Raw genomic sequence first — 21,999 nt, 5'->3', positions numbered from 1 at the left:
AGTCCTTTAAAAAAAAAAGTAAACTGGTGGCATATTTACTAGGTTAAATGCAGCTGATTTTACACCTTTATTTTTGTTTTAAATCAGACAGGCATAACTATTTTAGATCATTTCTTTACACCTAACATTCCCATGGTAAACACATGCTTTGGATGATTTTTACAATCTTTATCTAGTGCTTATTGATGAAAAGACAGTGGTTATCAGTCCTACAAGTCTTGTTTGTCAGCATCGTAATTAAGAAGCCATCATTAGTCAAACAGATAAGCGCAGGGCCGCAGACACAGAAGGAGAGAGGAGACAACTGTCCAGGCGGCGTCCAGAAGTTGGACACCCCTCTGTGACAGTCTGGTTGGGCCCCTCCCATGAATGGTGCGCTACACACTGACCCTCCCTTCCCACGAGACAGGACGCCACCCCCACCCCCATGCGTTACAACCTTCTTTTCTTGGAGAGATTGATTATTTTTTTTCCTGTTATACGGTTCCTCTAAAATTCATACTTATTGGTTACCATGAAAACACAAAGGCTTAAAATGGATTTGAAAATAGTTATACTGATTATTTTTTTTTAAGGCGTCAATTACATACATTTAATCTGATAAATAAACCACTGTTATAACAGAGGAGACCCCCAAGCTCTGCTAACGGGTATCGGAGCACCGAACAGTGTTTTTGGAACTTTGTGAATTCCACTCTTAGTTCATGTAACCCCCTGTGTCTGCTATCAGCACATGACATGGCCCCTTTAAGAATTACATTCCACTGGACCATGTCACTGTGCTTAGTCAGTGGAATGACAGTTGGTGACAGTTGCAAAGGGAGTGCTGAGGGGACTGGTGTGGCAGTTTGTTTTGATATAGTGAAGGCTGCTGCAGAACACTCTGCAAGGGCCTGACCGATCCATGGAGTGAGGAGACTGGTGGATTTTGATGGCCAGTACAAAGTACAGTGACACCTCAGGGAGTATTGCAACAGCTAAGAGGAGAAATATCAGGATTTAACAGCCAGAGAAAAGAAAGAGATCCCCCTGCATTGGAACACAGGTTATGTTTTCAAATGAACTGTAAGAAGCAGCAGCTGCATCTGTTTGAATCCAGAACTCCAACGTAAGGTTATTGTACAAATACCCTGTCTGATTAACAGGGTATGTGAACTAATATGCAGTGACTGTAATATATATATATATATATATATATATATATATATATATATAAAAACAGAGGCGCAGAGTTAGTGATTTGTTTTAGTAGGATTGCAGAAATACTGTGTGATTATGTGGTAGCCCTGTGTATGTATCCCTGTTCAAAATGATAGATAAAGTAATATAAAGTTTGTTATAATTCCTTACAGTTTTGTTGTGTCAAAGTGAAAAGAACACCCAAGTTAAAAAGCTGAGTAGGAGTCAGCTCTGGTGGGAAGTGCCACCTACCTCCATTACAAATGGAGGTAAAGGGAAGGGTTCACAATGTAGTGTAGGACCTGCATTAATTTTGGTTATACCTTGACGTTGGTATGCAGGCTTATGACGTTTTGGCCAAAGGGTTTAACTAAATAACCAAGTAAATATTATTATTATGGACGTATTTAAACTTTATACTTATTACTTTATAGGTTTTGTCAATTTGATGTAGCATTGGACACTCCTGTCTTTTGTTGTATACATTTGCCACGCCCAGTAGTACTCTTTTTCACATAAATATATATTCATGATGTGGTGGGTGTGGGAGTTTGAGCTAGCTGGGAATGTGTGTGTTAATCAATTTCTGACTGGTGACAGTTATATGGAGGTAGGTGACACCTCCCCCCAGAGCTCACTCCTCCTCACCATTTTAACGTGGGAGGTCTTTTCTCTTTGATGCAAAGAACAGGATCTACTATGGTTCTTTCCCATCATACAGAGGTAAAGGGAAGGGTTCATAGTTTTAGTGTTAGGACCTGCATTAATTTGGTTATACCTTGACGTTGGTATGCAGGCTTATGACGCTTTGGCCAAAGGGTTTAACTAAATAACCAAGTAAATATTATTATTATTTAAGTATTTAAACTTTATACTTATTACTTTATATGTTTATACATATAAACATATGAAGGCGGTGATATGATTGATTCACAAACGCTATTTTAACACTTTCCTGTTGAAATGTCTTAAATACTGTAACATAGTGACTAAAATAAGGCATACGTAAATATACTGATATAAGTGTTTTGTGATAAATTAACCAAAACATTTTTAAAACGTGTATAAATATATACATGGGCTAGAGGGAAGAGAAGAAGGCAAAGGGGGGGGATAGGGGGGAGGAGAGTGGTAAGGAAGGGAAAAAATGGCAAGCAAAGGAAAAACCAAAGTGGAAGGGGATTGCAGGAGGGATAGATACCTGGCATATATGCCACATGACCAACCCAAATGGCTGAACATATGCTATTCACCACTACTTCATTAAAGTATGTATTGGTATGTATCTTTGAGTCTCCAGGAGAAATGAAGAGTTTAAGTTCAAGGAAAGTGATCTGTGTGGGGTGTATAACAGAGCTGAACCTAAGTCCCATATCATTGTCGCTAAATGAAGATAGAATGCCAGACAGCTCTTCCTCATCACCATCTCATATCAAAATAATAGCATCGATGAAACGGCCATAGAACTCCAGGCCCGCCCCCAGCCTAGCATTAGTCCACACATGGAGGTCCCCCTACAACCCCATGTAAAGGTTTGCATAGCTAGGGGCGAACTTGGTGCCTATGGCCATTCCACAGATCTGTAAATAAAAAATGCCTTCAAACAGAAAATAATTATGTTGTAAAATAAACAATATACTAGAAAGAAGAAATTCTCTCTGTGTGGGATGTAGAGAAGGGTCCAATTCCAAAATGTTTAATTGCATTTAAACCTTTCTGATGTTCAATACAGGTGTACAAGGATGAAACATCACAAGTGGCCCATAAATAGGAACTCTTCCAATGTATCCCGGAGGTGGAGTCAATGACACATAGCGTGTGTCTCAGATAGGATCCGAGCTTGATGACACAGGGTTGTAGAAAATAATCTACATATTTAGACACGCTAGACTTTATTGACAGACACAATCGGCCGACCTGGAGGGTAATTTAGACTCTTATGTACCTTGGGGAGGTGATAAAAAAAATCGATATCCTAGGGTGCTCTAGAAACAGGAACTTAAATTCAGATTTGGTAATTGTACCAAAATCCCTAGCTTGTATAAAATGTTCACAATAGAGTGTCTAAAATTCATAGGTGGGATCATGACTAAGTACTTCATAGGATAGTTTCTCTAGATCTTGTAGAACAACAGTGTAGAAGGTATCAATAAAATTACCTTTGGACTGATAAGGAAAAAACTGAGATCTTGGTCCAAAGGGTGAGTGTATGATCTTCACAGATGGTTCCTCTTGGTTAGCGGACACCTGACGATTAGGAATGGAAGAAGGTAGAGACGAATTAACTGAAAATAAAGACTCCATAGGAGAAGTGGCAGGTGTCGATGGCACCATTGAAGAAAGACCAGACAATAGAGAATTGGATCTAAAAGATTGAGATTCCATGGGAGAACTTGATTGATTCATAGGTGAAACAACCACATCTATTTGGCCAGTAATGGACCCCAGGGCACCCGCACCAGAACTATACTGTAAACCTTGCAAGTGATCTGACTCCATTAACAGAGAGGTAAGTGCCTGAATACAAAGCTCTTCTTGAGTATTGAAATTCAAATTAGATTGTTCACATAGATCGCTCAATGAGAAATGTCTCCTTAGAGTGATCTTACAGATAAATCGACTTAGATCTATGAATAGATCTAAAATATCAGGTTTACTAGCAGGTGAGAAAGAAAGGCCCTTTACCAATAATAAAATTTGATGAGAGGAAAAGACATGTGAGGATAGATTAAATATTCCAATTTTAGAAGGTCTGAGACGTTGCTCCATTTTTCTTGTGTTTACCCCCTGATGCTTGCAGATGAATTAAACCTGATACAATATTGATCAAATCTGGTGAGTGCTGCGTATTGTTCCTTCCCCCCCCCCTCCCAGTCCCCGTGGCTGGCTACTGTGTTTCTTCCCCCGCTCAATTAGTGTCTCGGCTTCAGCACTGGTGGATTGAGCCACCTGTACTGAAGCAGGGATATCTTGAAATTCTGACCTTTTGATAGCCCTTGAGGACTGGAGTTGGTTCTGTCACGGGAGACCAGGGTTATTAACACCTTTTCCTACCGGGATCATTTGATTTAGCAAGACCCAGCAGTAAAATAAATTGTAATTTATTCCAGCATTTGACATACACAAAAAGTAACACAATTTACACTGAAAACACACTTACTGGGAACGGGGCTAATGAAATAAATCTTCTTTTTAACGAAAAGTTAACAAACGACATCCCTTTCCAATGTTCGGGAGGTACTCATGAAAGTCCTGGAACGCAATTCGGCATGCAATCCCAGCCGCGACTGCTACGGCCTCAAAAAGCGGGACTTAGAACATTTATTGAGTCAAAATCTTAGAAGTCGGCTCGTGTCTATTCCTTACAGAGCATCTTTGAATTTGCTGCTGATGGTTTGGCGCTTGGAATCTGAGGTCCTGATTGGCTGCAAGTTTCGTATAGGTTTTAGAGTCCCATTCAGAAACCACTACAACTAATCAGCGCTTGGGAATTCTCCTGATAGCCAATCACCGATTTGCCGGTACTCTGAAGCCGGGTGGGTACCGATTTGGATTCTGCCAAGGGGCATGTGCCAACCTGGCACCTCTGCCTCTTAGTATATCGAGCCCACCCGCTGTCCAGGCTCCGCAGAGTCTGGGGCAGGACAAATGGTTGCCGGATAGCCCTTTGTTAGCACAGGACGGAGGTACTCAGGTATAACTACAGTACTCCTCCTGTTCCAACACCTTGGCATCCCTGAGGCTTTCAACTCCGGGTCTCGAGTAGACTCAGTGGCGCCAAGCTTGGTAGCCATCTGGTCTCTCGGAACCACGGACTTGGAATCTCACAGCCACATATACAATGTTACAAGCATTCACATTTATTAAATAAAAACCTTTAATAAAATTCTCTTTGTTTATGTGTCTTTGTGTTTTAACGGGTATAAGTCTTCTGGTCCGGTGTCAGGGATAGATTAAGAATATGTGTTCCCTACTCTTACCAGCCTTATCCCTGGCACACTGCACAACCCTGACTTTAACTGTAGCTACACAATATAACCCTCGCAGCTTTCCGACATAGCTGGAGCACCCCCTCAACCCCTATACCAGGTTCAGGGTGACTTGGATGGAGAACAAAAACCCGGGCGCTACCTAGGAAGATGGTAGGTATAGTGAAAGGGGATATAACAACCTTGATAGTAGGCAAGGTGTCCCTCTGCTTCTTTTCCACCTGTGACTCAAAAAACCCCAATAAAGGATCTACCCAGGATCCTTCAACAAATGAGACAAGAAAAGGGGGGGATGGGGGAGCACTGGTGAAAATCTGATAAATAACCTAAAAAGGTTGTAAAATGCTCTATGTCAATCTCAAGGGTTTTGAGGGTGTAGAATAAATTTTAACACTCACACGGCCTTGTGCGAATGCTGTCGCATAAAGGTATCTTTTGGGCTCACTTTTCCTTCTTCTCTTTCTTCTTGCGTCTCCTTTCTGTCTTCTGGATACTTTCGCCGACTTGCGTCTGTAATTTCTTTCTCCTACTTCTTTGATGTTCGTCACACCCTCGGAATAAAAATACACACAAAATGTATGAGCAAACTGTGATTTTATCAGGAAGATATCAGGATGTAGAGCAAGAATATAAATAAAACACTCACACGGGCATGTGTGCGTGCGCTCTAGGGGATGGTCTCTTAGTCTTTATGGGGCAGTCCCGCTTCTTAATGTGAAGTAAACGCTCTAAAAACAGAAGGTTAGAAGGCCACACCTCAGTTAAAAGGCAGAAATAAAATGTTATTACTCACACGGCCAAGTGTGAGTGCACACTTGGAAATGGTATCTTTTAGTTCTGCTTCTATGGTCCCAGCTGGGAGAGGTCCACTGGTGCTAAACGTGGGTCCTCACCCCCCCCCAATTGGGTCAAAAAGGTCTGAGCCCGATAGATACAAGGCTAAAGTCTTTATTGAATTGACAGTACAACAACAGAACACAGCTAACTCAGTCCGTGAGTTACTCTGTGGAAAAGTAAAAAAGCCAGTCTTTGGGAAATCGAGCAGGGTTTGTGGTGCTGCAGCTGAACTGCCTCCGCGTCCGGATGTAGCGCTGCACGTCCGCGTGTCCTGCTCCCGACGGTGGCTTGGTAGGACCAAAAATGTTGGGGTATTTTGAGCGTGGTCTGGTCTGGGCATCCCACCTTATGCTAGGGACCCCAGAATCATTCTGGGGATACCTTGATCCCCCATGCCCCTCTTACTTTTCCAGTTTGTGCTGAAGCAGGGAACCCTGGCAGTGAGTCGCAAGAACGTTTCCAAGGTAGGATTTTGCTGGAGTACTGCGTTTCAATGTGCCTGAGAATCTTACCTGATTCCCGGGTACATTTTTGGATATCCCATAACTCGGGAACCCCGCTACATAACGACAATCTGATTGAAAACCCACACTCACACTCACAACCTCGCGAGCTCCGCTGCCCAGCACCCCTGGAAAGGCAAAACACAGAAAATACTGAATTGTCGCATAATTTACCCACAGTCTCAGTGATGCATAGACGACAGTTGGGTCCAAGAGCTGACACTCTAGGACCTTTGCACACGGATCTGGGGTAACCAAGTGGGCTTAACCTTTATTATTGAGCCTGGTTACCCCCCTCACTGTCACAGCTACCTCTGGGTTAAACATTGACTCAACTGGCAGCAGCTTGTCAGAGGTTAAAGGTTAAGTCCATTGAAAGCTAGGGGCAAAGGTTAGCAGATTTTGGACTTCTGCTAGTCCCTGACCCTTCCTTCCTTCAGCGTCCTGTGCCTCTTCACCTTAACCTTAAACACGGCCAGCTCTCTATCTGTATCTATCTGCATGGGTCTCTTCCTGCTCCCATTGCCTTTCTCCAGCTGTCTCCCTATCCACTTAACCTCTCACACTCTCCATCTATTACTATGTCTCTTCATCGCCATTCAATGAACCGCACATCTCTCTCTTTATTCGCTATCTTTCCCCCTGTATCTCGCTCAGTCTATTTCTGCGCATCTCCTCTCTCTCTCTACAAATAATTGTGTTAATATATTTTCCTGTCTCGCTCCTTTTTTCTTGTCCTCTTTCTTGCGCTCTCCTCACCCGTGTATCTCACTCCATCTCTCATTCTGGGTTTTCTTTTTTCTCCGCTCGATCAATCTTTCTTTTTGTGTGTGTTTCGTTCTCGTCTATTCCAATATGTCTCTACCTTTTTATTTATTTTCTCTCACTCCCACATGTTCTCTCGCATGTCTCTTTTTACTCTACTATTGTTCTCACTCTCTTCCTTACTGTGTTTTTCTGTATTTCTCTCTCCCCCTCTCTCCCTCTCTCCCTCTCTTCCTCTCTTCCTCTCTCCCTCTCTCCCTCTCTCCCTCTCTCCCTCTCTCCTTCGCTCTGCCTCTCTCTCTGCTCATCACTATTTATTATCCGAATGATGAACAGTTATTGCATCTGGTTAATTCACATTTATTGGGAATGTGACGTCACACATGAAGCTTGAAGCTGAGACGTCTGTGCTCTGAGAGCCATTGTGGTTTTACTGTCTCATTTTAATTTAGCGTGTAATGTCCCTATTAGAATAAAACACATCTGGAAGTCCTCTGGGGAACTCTTCAGAATCTGTGGCTTCTATATTAACAGAACTTGCAGCATAAAGAGCACAGCTGCTGGAAAGCCTGTACTCAGCAGCAGTCCGTGTAGGATACCTATGCAGCTCTGTAGGGTGCAGTGTCATAACACTGCAGGCCACATTTATACAACTAATCAGGGTGCCGCAACACTGCACTCTGTGCACACTGACAATTCTGCATGGCCCAATGACACAGCTATTCTTTGCACAATAAAACAGAAATCCAAACACGTCTGCCTGGTTCAGGTTCACTATAAGTACAGTGAAGGGTAGTGTGTCACAACACAGCAAGACAACTCACACATGAAGCAGGGCACAGTGTAACAATACTACAAGTATCTTAACAGAACACGTCACAATGCTACAGAGCGCAGGACACAGCCACACATGCTGCAGGACACAGTGTTAAAGAGGCAATTTTTGAAAAACATAGGGTTGAAGCAGGGGGTCTCTGGAGCTGAAATGAATGGGGTTCAGCTCCAGAGACCCCCTGCTCCCAGTTTAAAAAATAAATTAAGAAAGCGCATGAATTGCTCCTTTAACAGGCTCAAAGTACTTTAAAAAGGAAGAAAAGAAGGTGCTAATAGCACGTAAAACAAAAAATAATGTGACGTCTAGTGATAAATTAAACCAATAGTACAGAGGAGACTCATATATATAAGACGAGAGCGCTTGATAACAACTGATCGAACAAGATCAGAACAAAGTACAGACAACAAATACGAACCTGCGTCTCAGAAAGTGTCCATAAAATGTCCAACTGAATGGAAGTCCAATCTTGCACCCCCAGACCAACGTGATGGATCCGTGGAGATACGTCTCACGATATGTGGGTTTTAAGCACAAAAGAAAACCATAGTGTATACTGCTTGTGAAATACATTACAACAGACAAACACATACAAACAACATAAAACTAACAGACAAACTCACAATAAACAATGCTGCAACAGACTAAAAGCAAAACAACACAAAACGGCTGATAAACGGTTAAGCTAATTTATTTAAAAATGAAAAACTATAAAATAAAACATATAGACTGGTGTGATGCTGTTGCTGGTCCGGTTTGTTGTGAGAAGGATTCCGGTTTTAACAACCGGACCAGCAGCAGCATCACACCAGTCTATATGTTCTATTTTATAGTTTTTCATTTTTAAATAAATTAGCTTGACCGTTTATCAGCCGTTTTTTGTTTTGTTGTTTTGCTTTTAGTCTGTTGCAGCATTGTTTATTGTGAGTTTGTCTGTTAGTTTTATATTGTTTGTATGTGTTTGTCTGTTGTAATGTATTTTCACAAGCAGTATACACTATGATTTTCTTTGTGCTTAACACAAGTCTTCACAGTGTAATAACACACCTATGCAGAGCGCAGTGGAGTAGCACTGCAAGACAGAATGACACATCAAGAAGCTACACAATGGCAGACTCATAAGGCTTGGTCCCCACTGGCTACTGCGGGTGCTGCAGAGACAAGACCCGCCCCTCAAAGGGGCCGGGCCCGCTGCGAGGGGGGGCCGCCGCGTTGCACGGTGCGTTTTTCAGACACATTAAAATTGGGATTAGACCTAGCGAAGGAGCGCTAGGCCACACCCCCCGGTGGTTCAGCCAATGAGGGCGAACCTGCCGGGTGGCGTCATGGCCGCGCCCCGTCACGCCCCTCCCCGTCTTTCCCCCTGCAGCTCACTGCAGACTGGGGAATTCGGCTGCACGCGCCGCCAGCCTCACAGACGCGCGTGCAGCGCAGGCAGCGGGGCTGTAGCCTAAAGGAGAAGGACAATAGATCACTGTAGGGTAATCTGTCACAACACTGTACGGCAATATGTCTCAACAATACTGTGGACAATGACACTGCAGAATCCCTACTAAATGCTTCAGGGTGCAATGAGAAAACTGTAGAGCGTAGTGACGGACTAGAGCAGGAGTGGCCGACTAAAGTCCTCAAGGGCCATCAACAGGTCAGGTTTTCCGGATAGCCCTGCTTCAGCACAGGTGGCCTCTCCTGGACTAGAGGGATGGGGCGTGGCACAGATAAGTGAAGGTCAAAGAAAGGAATGGAGAGGCTGATCACAGAACATTGCTGGGCAGAGTGCAGGATGTTATAGGTCAGAGACCCGCAGGCGCTGGGTGATACAGTACGCAGGTGCTCACACGGTTGAATGAGTAGCTTAGTGGAGTAAGCACAGAGCCTTTGATTCAATGAACCTGGATGGTTCAGTAATAGATTGTAAACTCCTTGGGTCAGGGTCTCACTGTGTGCAATGCTGTGTTCACTATCAGCACTATATAAGGGGGAGCAATCTTATTATTATTATGTCTGCAGAGTACATAGATTAGGGGTGGCCAACTCCAGTCATCAAGGGCTACCAACAGGACCGGTTTCAGGATATCCCTGCTTCAGCACAGGTGGCTTAATCAAATACTGAGCCACCTGTGCTGAAGCAGGGATATCCTGAAACCCTGACCTGTTGGTGGCCCTCGATGACTGGAGTTGGCCTCCCCTGACATAGATATACAGAGACCAGGATACAGGGCGCTGCACACGGCTGAGCAGAGGAAGATGAACGATATGTCCAAATCCTGAATCTGGTTCCAGCTGTTTCTTCGAGCAAAGATTTGCTTGTCTCTTCTAACACCTGGATCTTTTCTGACAGCTGGAGACACTCACTATACACTCTGGGGTTGTGGGCCTGGATGTGAAATCTCAGCTTTTTACCTCTGTCTGTGAGGTGGGGGCGGACAGGATATGATCAAAATAATAATTATATGTCTATTCTGTAGACCAAGTAAGCACTCCCCATATGTGGTTCTGTTGGCAGGAAGTCAGGTAATAATTCAGCCATCTTGGATTTAATGATGTGTTTTAAAACTGCCACAAACACAAGTTATGTTTAAAGTCAATTATAGCAAAAGTGCCCTAGACAGATGCTAAGCTCCCCGTTTGTATAACGCATTTTCTCCTGCACGTAAAAGGAACAGAGGAGGGTAATAAAAATGTACAGTTACAGCAATATTAACATGTAAGGCAGGAGTTCTCAACTCCAGTCCTCAAGACCCCCCAACGGGACAGGTTTTCGGACATCCCTGCTTCAGCACAGGTGGCTCAATCGATCCCTGCTTCAGCACATATGGCTCATCCAGTCCCTGCTTCAGAACAGATGGCTCAATCAGAGACTCAGTCTTCGAGCCAACTGTGCTAAAGCACGGATATCCTGAAAACCTGATCTGTTGGTGGCCCTTGAGGACTAGAGTTGCCCAACCCTCGTCTAGTGGCTGAAATTTGGGGTGAACTAGTTCTCCTAATATTGGAAGTCAATTGACCATATACCCAGATGAAAAAACTGAAAGTCGGAGGGATGGGGGAGGTCATTATGCCCATGTTGAAATCCAGAGGGCTCGGCACCTCCTGTTCCTCTACTAACAACCCTATAGGTGATTAGGTTTCTAGAGGTATGTACAGCAAATAAAAATATTACTTTTGACACATTCACATGTCTCAGACTTGTCTGTAACATGCCTTTCCCCATTATCTCTTAGCATACAGCGCTTTCACTGCAGCCTGGGATTCTGGGTAATGACATGCAAATGAGCACTCACTGTGTGTCACTTTTTGCTTCTTATCCATTTTAATGTGGATCCCATTAAGCTTATGCCTGCTGTATTACACAGCTTTTCAGCACAGCCTGGGTTAAAGAAGTGCATAGCCGTCCGTAATGTGACGTTTGGTCGTGACCAAGTCGCAGGTTGCCTTCGCTGCCAGTCACCTCGCTGTCTTCCACCATCTTTAAATACCTCGGATCTCCCCAGCCGCAGGACACCTCTGTCCTCGGATCTCCCCAGCAGCAGGGCATCTCTGTCCTCAGATCTCCCCAGCAACAGGGCACCTCTGTCCTCAGATCTCCCCAGCCGCAGGGCACCTCTGTCCTCACATCTCCCCAGCAGCAGGACACTTCTGTCCTCGGATCTCCCCAGCAGCAGGACACCTCTGTCCTAGGATCTCCCCAGCAGCAGGACACCTCTGTCCTCAGATCTCCCCAGCAGCAGGACACCTCTGTCCTCGGATCTCCCCAGCAGCAGGACACTTCTGTCCTCGGATCTCCCCAGCAGCAGGACACCTCTGTCCTCGGATCTCCCCAGCAGCAGGACACCTCTGTCCTCGGATCTCCCCAGCAGCAGGACACCTCTGTCCTCGGATCTCCCCAGCAGCAGGACACCTCTGTCCTCAGATCTCCCCAGCAGCAGGGCACCTCTGTCCTCGGATCTCCCCAGCAGCAGGGCACCTCTGTCCTCGGATCTCCCCAGCCGCAGGGCACCTCTGTCCTCAGATCTCCCCAGCAGCAGGACACCTCTGTCCTCGGATCTCCCCAGCACAGGGCACCTCTGTCCTCGGATCTCCCCAGCAGCAGGACACCTCTGTCCTCGGATCTCCCCAGCAGCAGGACACCTCTGTCCTCGGATCTCCCCAGCAGCAGGGCACCTCTGTCCTCGGATCTCCCCAGCAGCAGGGCACCTCTGTCCTCAGATCTCCCCAGCAACAGGGCACCTCTGTCCTCGGATCTCCCCAGCAGCAGGACACCTCTGTCCTAGGATCTCCCCAGCAGCAGGACACCTCTGTCCTCGGATCTCCCCAGCAGCAGGACACCTCTGTCCTCAGATCTCCCCAGCCGCAGGGCACCTCTGTCCTCACATCTCCCCAGCACAGGACACCTCTGTCCTCGGATCTCCCCAGCAGCAGGGCACCTCTGTCCTCGGATCTCCCCAGCAGCAGGGCACCTCTGTCCTCAGATCTCCCCAGCAGCAGGACACCTCTGTCCTCGGATCTCCCCAGCACAGGGCACCTCTGTCCTCGGATCTCCCCAGCAGCAGGGCACCTCTGTCCTCGGATCTCCCCAGCCGCAGGGCACCTCTGTCCTCGAATCTCCCCAGCAGCAGGACACCTCTGTCCTCGGATCTCCCCAGCCGCAGGGCACCTCTGTCCTCGGATCTCCCCAGCAGCAGGACACCTCTGTCCTCGGATCTCCCCAGCCGCAGGGCACCTCTGTCCTCGGATCTCCCCAGCCGCAGGGCACCTCTGTCCTCAGATCTCCCCAGCAGCAGGACACCTCTGTCCTCGGATCTCCCCAGCAGCAGGACACCTCTGTCCTCGGATCTCCCCAGCAGCAGGACACCTCTGTCCTCGGATCTCCCCAGCAGCAGGGCACCTCTGTCCTCGGATCTCCCCAGCAGCAGGGCACCTCTGTCCTCGGATCTCCCCAGCAGCAGGGCACCTCTGTCCTCGGATCTCCCCAGCAGCAGGACACCTCTGTCCTCGGATCTCCCCAGCCGCAGGGCACCTCTGTCCTCGGATCTCCCCAGCCGCAGGGCACCTCTGTCCTCGGATCTCCCCAGCCGCAGGGCACCTCTGTCCTCGGATCTCCCCAGCCGCAGGGCACCTCTGTCCTCGGATCTCCCCAGCCGCAGGGCACCTCTGTCCTCGGATCTCCCCAGCGCCATTGTAGCAGCGTTTTTTGCCTATTGTATAGGAGGCAAGAGATGGCGACCGGGGGGCGTGGCCATGAGAAGTTCGCCCTCATAAGCTGAACCACTCTCGTGCCTGCTGACGTCATGCGGCGGTCGCTGAAAAATCAATTTTCATTGACTTCCAGCGATCGCAACCAAGCTGCCGCTCCATCGCGCCATTGTGGTCGCTCCTTCTATAAGGGCACGCGACAGATTCAATACACTTGTTTTCGCCGGGACTATAAGCGCAGCCTAAGGCTGCGTCCATACTAGTTCCAATGGTGCAAGCGACGTTGCTCATGCCAAATCTAAACCAATGGAGGCCAATTGCATGTGCATAGTGCACACCTGCACGGCGAGGCAACCTATGTGTGGCGAGACAAACTTGTTTGTTTTTGCCGTGCGAGGGCCGCGGCTCAGCCAATGAGGGTGAACCGCTCGCTCACTTGACGTCACGGGCACGCCCTCGCCACGCCCCCCGTCGTGCAAACCTGCAGGCCACGGAACTCGGCAAGCACAGGCGTGTGGGACATCACACGCTTGGTCGCGTGCTCACCTGTACTATGTCCGAGGCCTAATGCAGCCCAAAGTCAAAAAGATATCATTGCCAGTATTCAATTACATTTTCCATGATGGGTTGCTGCTGAAAAACTGGGGCAATTAATTACCAAATAATCTGTTAGCTAATCGGATGAACAATGTTATGGGGGGTTAGGGTTCATAACCTTTCACTTGGCATCTTTTATCTGAGTCCACATCCCAAGTCCTGCCTTTAATGGCTCTGAGTTTTGACCTTTAAATGTTCAAAACCATAAGTTTGCCATTCACCTTCTGGTCCTGGCTACAATGTCAACAAAAAGAGGCTGACCCTGGCAGGAGTAAGGACTTGAACTGTGTCCCCTGGATCACCATCGGACCTCAGGCCGTCTGGACTCTGGCCATATGTGTTTTAAGTTGCAAGAGCAGCCTGCCGTCTGAATCCACTACCTCTCCTGTCTGCATAGAACAAGAAGGACATGCAGGGCATAGAGCTCAGAGGTCAAAGCATGCTCTCCAGGTGGCGTGTCTATAGGAAATAAATGACACACATAATAAGATGTGCAAGGAGGATTCAAACATGCTAACCTCAGCTCTATCTCATTCTCTATCTCATCCTCTATCTCTAAATGTGTCTGTCATCCCAGTCCTAACTTTAGGATGAATCTGAAACCGAACTCTAACCTTAGCCCCCATTTCAACTCTAAATTGAATACTAATTATGCTTCTAATGAGACAGACATGTTTCATTCTCCCAAATATATCTTAACTCCCAGCATTTCTGGGAAAGTACAAAGTTCAAACACTAAAACTCAACCAGATCTAACCTTAATTCTATCCCCCAAAATATAATGCTTTTCCCTTTGTTCTCGTATCTTTACAGGGCTCCTTTAAACAAATCTCTCCCTCTATTGCTTCTCATACTATAAGGGCTGCCAGGTTGCTTCTCCAAAAATACTGGACACAATGACACAGACACAACTCTCACCACTCTGTGCTGTTTCCTCCTCTCCTTGACCCCACCTCCAGGGTCCTCACACCTCCTCCTGATTGGCTGCATTACCCAGCAGCAGCCAATCAGGATGGAGGAAGCTGTCCAGCCCGTTAGCAACAGTCCTGCTCTCTCCCTGCTAGGGAGAAATCCTGTGGCCCCCCCAAGCCGGTCAGGTGAGTACGTCCAGAGAGATAATACCGGACACACACATATCCAGTATTACCTCTAATTTTTTACTGGACAGAGTGTCCAAATACAGGACAGTCCAGTCCAATACTGGACACCTGGAAACCCTATGGTTCCATGCCTTTTAATAATTGGTTTGAAAGAACTTTCTCTACAGGTGAAGGAAAATATTCACTAGGATTCATGACCCACAACACTACTTTTTAAATTAACTTCAACCTTTCAGTTTCATGATGTTCCAGTAAAAGATACCACTTACATGACCAAACATATGGTTGTAAAATAACTGTCAAAAAAGATGCATTTACTATATGCTAATATCAACCCTGCAATGTATTACCTTATGGGTGCTCAACTCCAGTCATCAAGTCTCTCCCCCCCCCCCCAAATAGGTCAGGTTTTCAGTATATCCATGCTTCAGCACAGGTTGCTCAATCAGTGGCTCAGTTTTCGACTGAGCCTCTGATTGAGCCACCTGTGCTAGAGCTGGGATAGCCTGAAAACCTGACGTGCTGGGGGGATGGGGGGGACTTTGCTTGAGGACCGGAGTTGAGCCCCCTTGTATTACCTGATGGTGCTTCCAACATGCCCATAACCCATGGGTGGGGAACTCCAGTCCACAAGGGCCACCAACAGGCCAGGTTTTCAGGATATCCCTGCTTCAGCACAGGTGGCTCAATCAGTGGCTCCGTCTTTGAATGCATCACCTGTGCTGCAGCAGGGATATCCTGAAAGCCTGACCTGTTGGTGACCCTTGAGGACTGAAGTTGCCCACCCCTGGCCTTAACCCTTATGGAGAAATTACAACAACCTATAAAACCTGGTTTTGGGATAAAAAAAAATTATCTGAAAGATCTCCGGAAAAACATTTTAGCTTCTTTATCTTTTTTTTTTTTTTTTTTCTACTTTGAACCTCTGAAGTAAAAATGTTAGTGCGTACACGACAAAAAAAAAAGCAAACTATTCTCGAGTTTGATTCACCTCCCTCTCTTTCACTTTCTCCCTTTCTTCTCTGGCTGATTGCGTTGCCTCCAGTAATTGAGTGCGTTTCTCCCCCCCCTCCCGCTTGTTTGCAGGCTGACCTGCCAATGATTAAAGGGAGGGCAGATTTCAGGCATTAGCGGCAGAAAGAGCCGAGTTAAAACTGCTTTAAAAAAAAAGAGAGCGTCTGCTAAAGACACGGTGCTCAAAGTGCTATTAAAAACATCAGGCTTGTTAAAACCTGTAAAAAGGCCTGAAATCATCAAGTGAACAGCAGCCTTCGCCATCAATTACTGAGAGAGAGAGGGGGCAGCAAGGAGCCTCAGCTACATGTTACACCAGCTCCTCTCTCTGTCTTCACTTTGCTATTCACAGAGTACATTAGTGAGAAGACAAACAAGTGAAGAAGGGAGGGGGGGAGTGAATTGGTGAATGTAATGAAAGGGTGGCGAGGGGTGAGTGAGGAAGGGGGGTGGGGGGGGGGGATCTACAGTATGAACCAGCAGCTAGTTCACTTCTTTTTGCTTGTTTTTGTGACCTATTTATCACAGAATAAGATGCCTGCCCTGTGAACCCTTCTCTCCACTCTTCATTCACACATGGAGGGGCGGCGGACTGTTGATTTCTTTCTTCTTTTATATATATATATATTTATTTTCTCCTTAATTTTATCCGGGATAAAGAAGTAATAATCATCAAACATGGAAAGACCCAGAGGTCTGGAAAGGCTAATGCATTTCCGCCTGGTTATATCCCACGTCTCCCTCCAGCAATCCTTTGTACCCTGTCCCATTAATAAACTCTATCGCCTATCACTCTGCTATTTACTCTTTTTGTATCTAACCTTTCTGTCAGTGCAACGTTTGGGATACCAGTTGGTAATCACTCCTTAAGGGGCCTGAATCTTCAAGACCATCCCATCTCATTTAGATAGATCTATGTAGAGTTGGAAGATCTTTTAATTGAAAATATACATGCTTAATGCTGTTACATTACATGCTGTAACAATATGACGTTTAAAAACAGAATATGCATTAATAAATGTTTAGAAGATAATGGCAAAAAATAACCACTTGTCCCATATAATGTGGCTATTACATACTATCATACTGTGTAAACCATATATAATGTCCACTTTGATTTTTACTTGTAAGACCATCAAAGCTTAGCGGAGTTTTCAGAGAGGATGTGTATATCATGTAGTCCCTCTAGAGCAGGGGCGGCCAACTCCAGACCTTAAGGGCCTCCAATAGGTCAAGTCTTAAGGATGTCCCTGCTTCAGTACAGGTGGCTCAATCAGTGGCTCAGTTTTTTGTTTATGTCATCGAGTTTTGGATTATTTTTAATGCTTGAGGTTTTTTGGTGGCAGTCAGGCCTCGAATTGATATATGGCTTTTTTTATGGTTGGGCATCGGCTCTTTATTAGATTGGTCTCAGGGAGGTTCCGTCCTGAAGATTAGGACTGCATTCATCATCCAGAGTGGGGTAAGTAACCCCATTTCTTTTACAGATCACCATTTATTGCCAATGTCGCTATCTAGGCCCCCATTGAGAGAGCCTAGGTAGCCACAGTGACAATCAATGGGTTTCTGTATTAAATGTATTTTTTATTATTTAATGTATATTTTAATAATTTGTAATGGGTTTTTTAAATGGCCAAAAGCCCTATTAGCCACATTTGACTAATATGGCTATTGACCATTAGACTAGAGGGAGGTTAGATTTGTTTGGGGACCAGGGGAGTGGGTTATGGGGTAGTTGCCCCACGGAGTGTGATTAGGCCCTCAGAGCTGGTGGTAGTTGGGGTTAACCCTTTGTTTGCCCTAGCGGTTAGTAAATTATTGCATGGAGATACATTACTAGCCACTAAGGTAGCCAAGGGATGTAGGTAGCATAGTTTAATGTTAATATTAACCCTTTTGATGCCTGTGATATACCTTGCTAGCCACATGCATCAATGGTGTTAATGTTATTTCTACCATAGGGTTCTGTAATAATTGATATTATAGAAGCCTCTGATAGAAATATTAGTAATGCGATCACGATGTGGGAATTAATCCATTATTAACAGTCACATTATTTGCCGCATCGTGACTGTGTAAAATATCACACCAGGTAAATGCTTACTGAAATCTTTCTGTCATAAAATTGCACTCTGGTGTATCGAGTACTGGGATATCCACTCGACTGATCTGGTTGTATTCAGCGCTAATTACATGCTTTTCCTTCACCATTTAGCTTGTCAGTCTTTACACATTGCTTACACTGTCGCTATGTGGAGATAGCCTTATGCATGGCACCCTGCTGTTATAGCTTTTGGGTTAAATAGGCCAAGAAAAAGGCTGACCATGCCCGAGGCCTTACATTTGATTCAGATTCTATTGCTGCTCTAGATCTTAAATTCAGTACCATGGACAGCTCCAATATCATTAGATAACTAGGATTCATACTTCAAGCTCTGGGAGAGTAATTCTGTCTAGGACAGGGGTGCTCAACCAGTCCTCATGACCCACCAACAAGGTCAGGTTTTAAGGCTATCCCAGCTTCAGCACAGTCAAAGACTGAGCCACTGATTGAGACACTTGTGCTGACGCCGGGTCATCCTTAAAACCTGACTTGGGGGGTGGGGGGGGGGGTCTTGAGGGCTGGAGTTGAGAACCTCTGGTCAAGGACACATACTGCAAGCTCTGGGACACAGACTTGGAGACCATAAACTCATAACTGAAGGTTGCATGGCTAAGACTTGACAAATGTATACACATACATTTACTTTAAGAGCAAGCCTAGGACATAACTATAATGTACAGCAAGAGTTGCCTGGCATTTCCAATGTACTGCGTCAATTGTAGCTTTAAATCTGATTAATATTACTTGCATAAAAGAAGGCAACATTCATAGCTATCACCTTCGTAACTCCATGGGTTTTGATTCTACAGGGTTCAGTGTATTTATTCTATAGGGTCAGGCCTGGTGCTGACAGTCTTTACTGGCCATGGTCAATATAGGATATGTAAGCATGTGGGGGGGAAAAGGAGATTGAGGCATAAAGGTATTTCTCAAGTATCCTGTTATAAGGTGCTTAGCTGGTAAATTGCAGCCGTAGTCCACAACATCCTTTTAGCGAGGCCATTTATTCCTAGGAGAGAATGGTACAGTGAGTGATAAAGGCCTCTGCTGGGTCTCACCATCAATAGCAAGGCTTTAAGCACATCACATCTCGTAAATAGGAGTTCCACTAACACCAACTTCAAAAGAAGCTGGCCTGCTAATTCACACTCAGATGCGGTGAAGTGTTCTAGCCGTAAAAGCGGCTTCGGAGTGTCAGCTCCTGTGACTATGACAGGGTTAGTTTAGAATAATAGCAGAAGAGAATCATTATCTATAAGCAGCAGTGAGGCAGAGGCTGCTCTCTGTGTCTCTGAAAATGGGCCAGAACTCCTTGGGTGAGATATTTATATGTTAAATTATCAATGCACAAACAGCTGAAAAATAATATATATATATATATATATATATATATATATATATATATATATATATATATATATATATATATATATATATATATTAAACAGCATTTAACGAATTGATCTCTTCATATGAACTTCTTCATTCATATAGCGCTTTTTGTTTTTGGTCATACAGACAAGAAAAGAGATACCTGACATTGGAAAGATTCACTCACATTTTAAGCAGCAATGCCCCACAAAAGTCTACATGAGTTTAACTCCTATTATTTCAGTATCTCGTCCCCTGAGCGCGTCCTGCTCCTTAAAAAAATAATGTGTTCTCTTTTTTTTTATGTTAAAATCATGATGTTTTTCATCGCTAGCTTCTGAGGTTGCCCATGTAACCTATGGACTGTACTTGGCTCTGGGGAGAGATCCATTTAATCCTCCCGGATATTTAATATTTCAGGTACTTATCTCATCAGTTTAAAAAACAAAAGGGGGGGATGGGCGATGAAGAGATATTTTATAGTTAATATATAATGGTGATCAGCGGGATTACAGCTTTTAAGTGAAATGTTTACTTTTTCCAATAAAAAATGTTTTTACTTTTGCCGAGTCCATTTTAATATCAGATACCACGAAAAGGAAAAATCCCATGATGAAATGAAAATAATATGTATGTATGTCTTTATTTATATAGCGCCATTAATGTAAATAGCACTTCAGAGAAGTAATACACATAACAATCATAAATAACAAATAATACATCATGGGAATAAGTGCATCAGACATAAAATTAACATTGTGGAAGAGGAGTCCCTGCTCCGAAGAGCTTACAATCTAATTGGTAGGTAGGAAGGATGTACAGAGACAGTAGGAGGGCGTTCTGGTAAGTGTGTATGCAAGGGGCCAAAGTTTATGTATGAGGTGCAAAGTATCAGCTAAAATGGCAGTGCACTGCTGTGTAGAATGAGGGCTACAGCATACAATATAAACATTTAAAACCATGTATTCGGCTTATAGCAGCATAAAAATAGGCATAGAGAAAAGGCAAAAAAACAACTCTGACACGTTTCATCCCATCCTGCGCTTTATCAAAGATTGTGTCCTATACCTCTTGATTTCACGCTTATTTTTCCAGCCAGGAATGTCGTTACTTTACAAACGATGCCTGCAAATTCTTTGACCCGCAAACCGTCTTATCACAAAATAAATTAGGTAAAGAATTGAAAAAGTTTCCAAACGATTTGGTTACAATTGAAAAAGGAAAGATAAAATATTTTTGTAATCACCTACATTTAAAGCAGCCGTCCAAGCTGGTGTTATTTTTTCAAAGATTATCTTTTTTCCCTTCAATATGTGCATCAATACAATCAACACAATGATAAGTAATTAGCTAAGTTGCCGATCGATCCATTCTCCTGTGATCGATCAGCGAAGATTCAGCTCGGGGGTTCACTAAATGGCTGTCAGTGCAGCAGAAGAGGACCAAGGATGCAAAGTTCTGTGGGGAAGATCATGTGACCAGGCAGACACTAGATACAATTGGTGCACTGCTAGAGAGAGGGCAGGGCTCAAAAAGGGGTGTGTCAAAGCCTGTTTCAGAAGAGGAAGGGGATGTGACTTTGTAAATGGTTGCTATAGAAACAGAAAATGCTTGTTACATTATAATACATTAAAAATGTAATTCAGAATTGTTTAAAAAAAATGCTACAAATATTCTCATAGTACAGAACTGATTAAAAAAACTAAAAAAAACATATTTATTATATTGCTTGGTCTGCAGCTTTAAAGCAGCAATCCCGTCTACTCATTTACATTAATATTTTTTACAGTGTCCGCCGGAGCTCCAGTGACCCCGTAGGTCCCTGGTTTATACTTACCGTTTTAGTTGCTGGCGTTACCGATTCGGGAAATCAAAATGGCCGCGGCTTCCTATTTGATGACTGCAGGTGCAATCGCGGAAAATCCAGGACGTAAAAACCAACAAATAAATGGTTCTCTCTAGAACCGGGCTGAAAAAAAATGGGAAATTTAAAATGGATGAGATTGCTACTCTGCCCATTAAAACGTGGACCCAGCCGTGGCGACGTCCCTTTAAACATGACAAAGATCTAGGAAAAGGTTAACCCTGCGAGTGCTGATATCACTTGTGCTATGGAAGAACAACAACTTTTAGCCACTAGAGGTCACCTCCTGTGTAAATATTACGCAGACTCCTTTATACCTTGAAATAATTGACATATAACAAAAAAAAAATATGTCCGAATTACATTTTTCTATATTTAAAATGCTGTTGATATTCATAAAGCTGCAACTGGCCTGTTATCTGTGGTTGGTGAGAAGAATCATTCCTAGGTCTAGTTGTTAAAGGATACATCAGCCTGCTGAAACAAGGGAGATTATCCGGCTATATTAAAAGCATCCTGTTATTTACAGGATTCAAGAAAATAATGAGCTCTATGTATCAAATTCCTAGCATTGTGCATTGATACTCCTAAAAGTGTCGCATTTATTTTAGTTTCTGCTTGAGTCAATTAAAGCAGAAAAACGTGAAC

At 44.5% G+C, this 21,999-nt stretch overlaps 1 long non-coding RNA gene across 1 annotated transcript in view; it reads left to right on the top strand.

The window, feature by feature from the left end:
* Positions 1–831: 831 nt before the first annotated feature.
* Positions 832–21,999, top strand: part of LOC142500948 (uncharacterized) — a 44,476-nt gene continuing 23,308 nt past the window's right edge. Inside the window, exon 1 of the long non-coding RNA XR_012803367.1 lies at positions 832–1,108. This is a non-coding gene — a long non-coding RNA (uncharacterized LOC142500948). The remainder of the gene's footprint in view (positions 1,109–21,999) is intronic.

This window comes from Ascaphus truei, chromosome 8, assembly GCF_040206685.1.
Source record: "Ascaphus truei isolate aAscTru1 chromosome 8, aAscTru1.hap1, whole genome shotgun sequence".
NCBI classification, from domain to species: domain Eukaryota; kingdom Metazoa; phylum Chordata; class Amphibia; order Anura; family Ascaphidae; genus Ascaphus; species Ascaphus truei.
The sequence above is the reverse complement of the archived record's forward strand: the minus strand, read 5'-3'. Positions and strand labels throughout refer to the sequence as shown.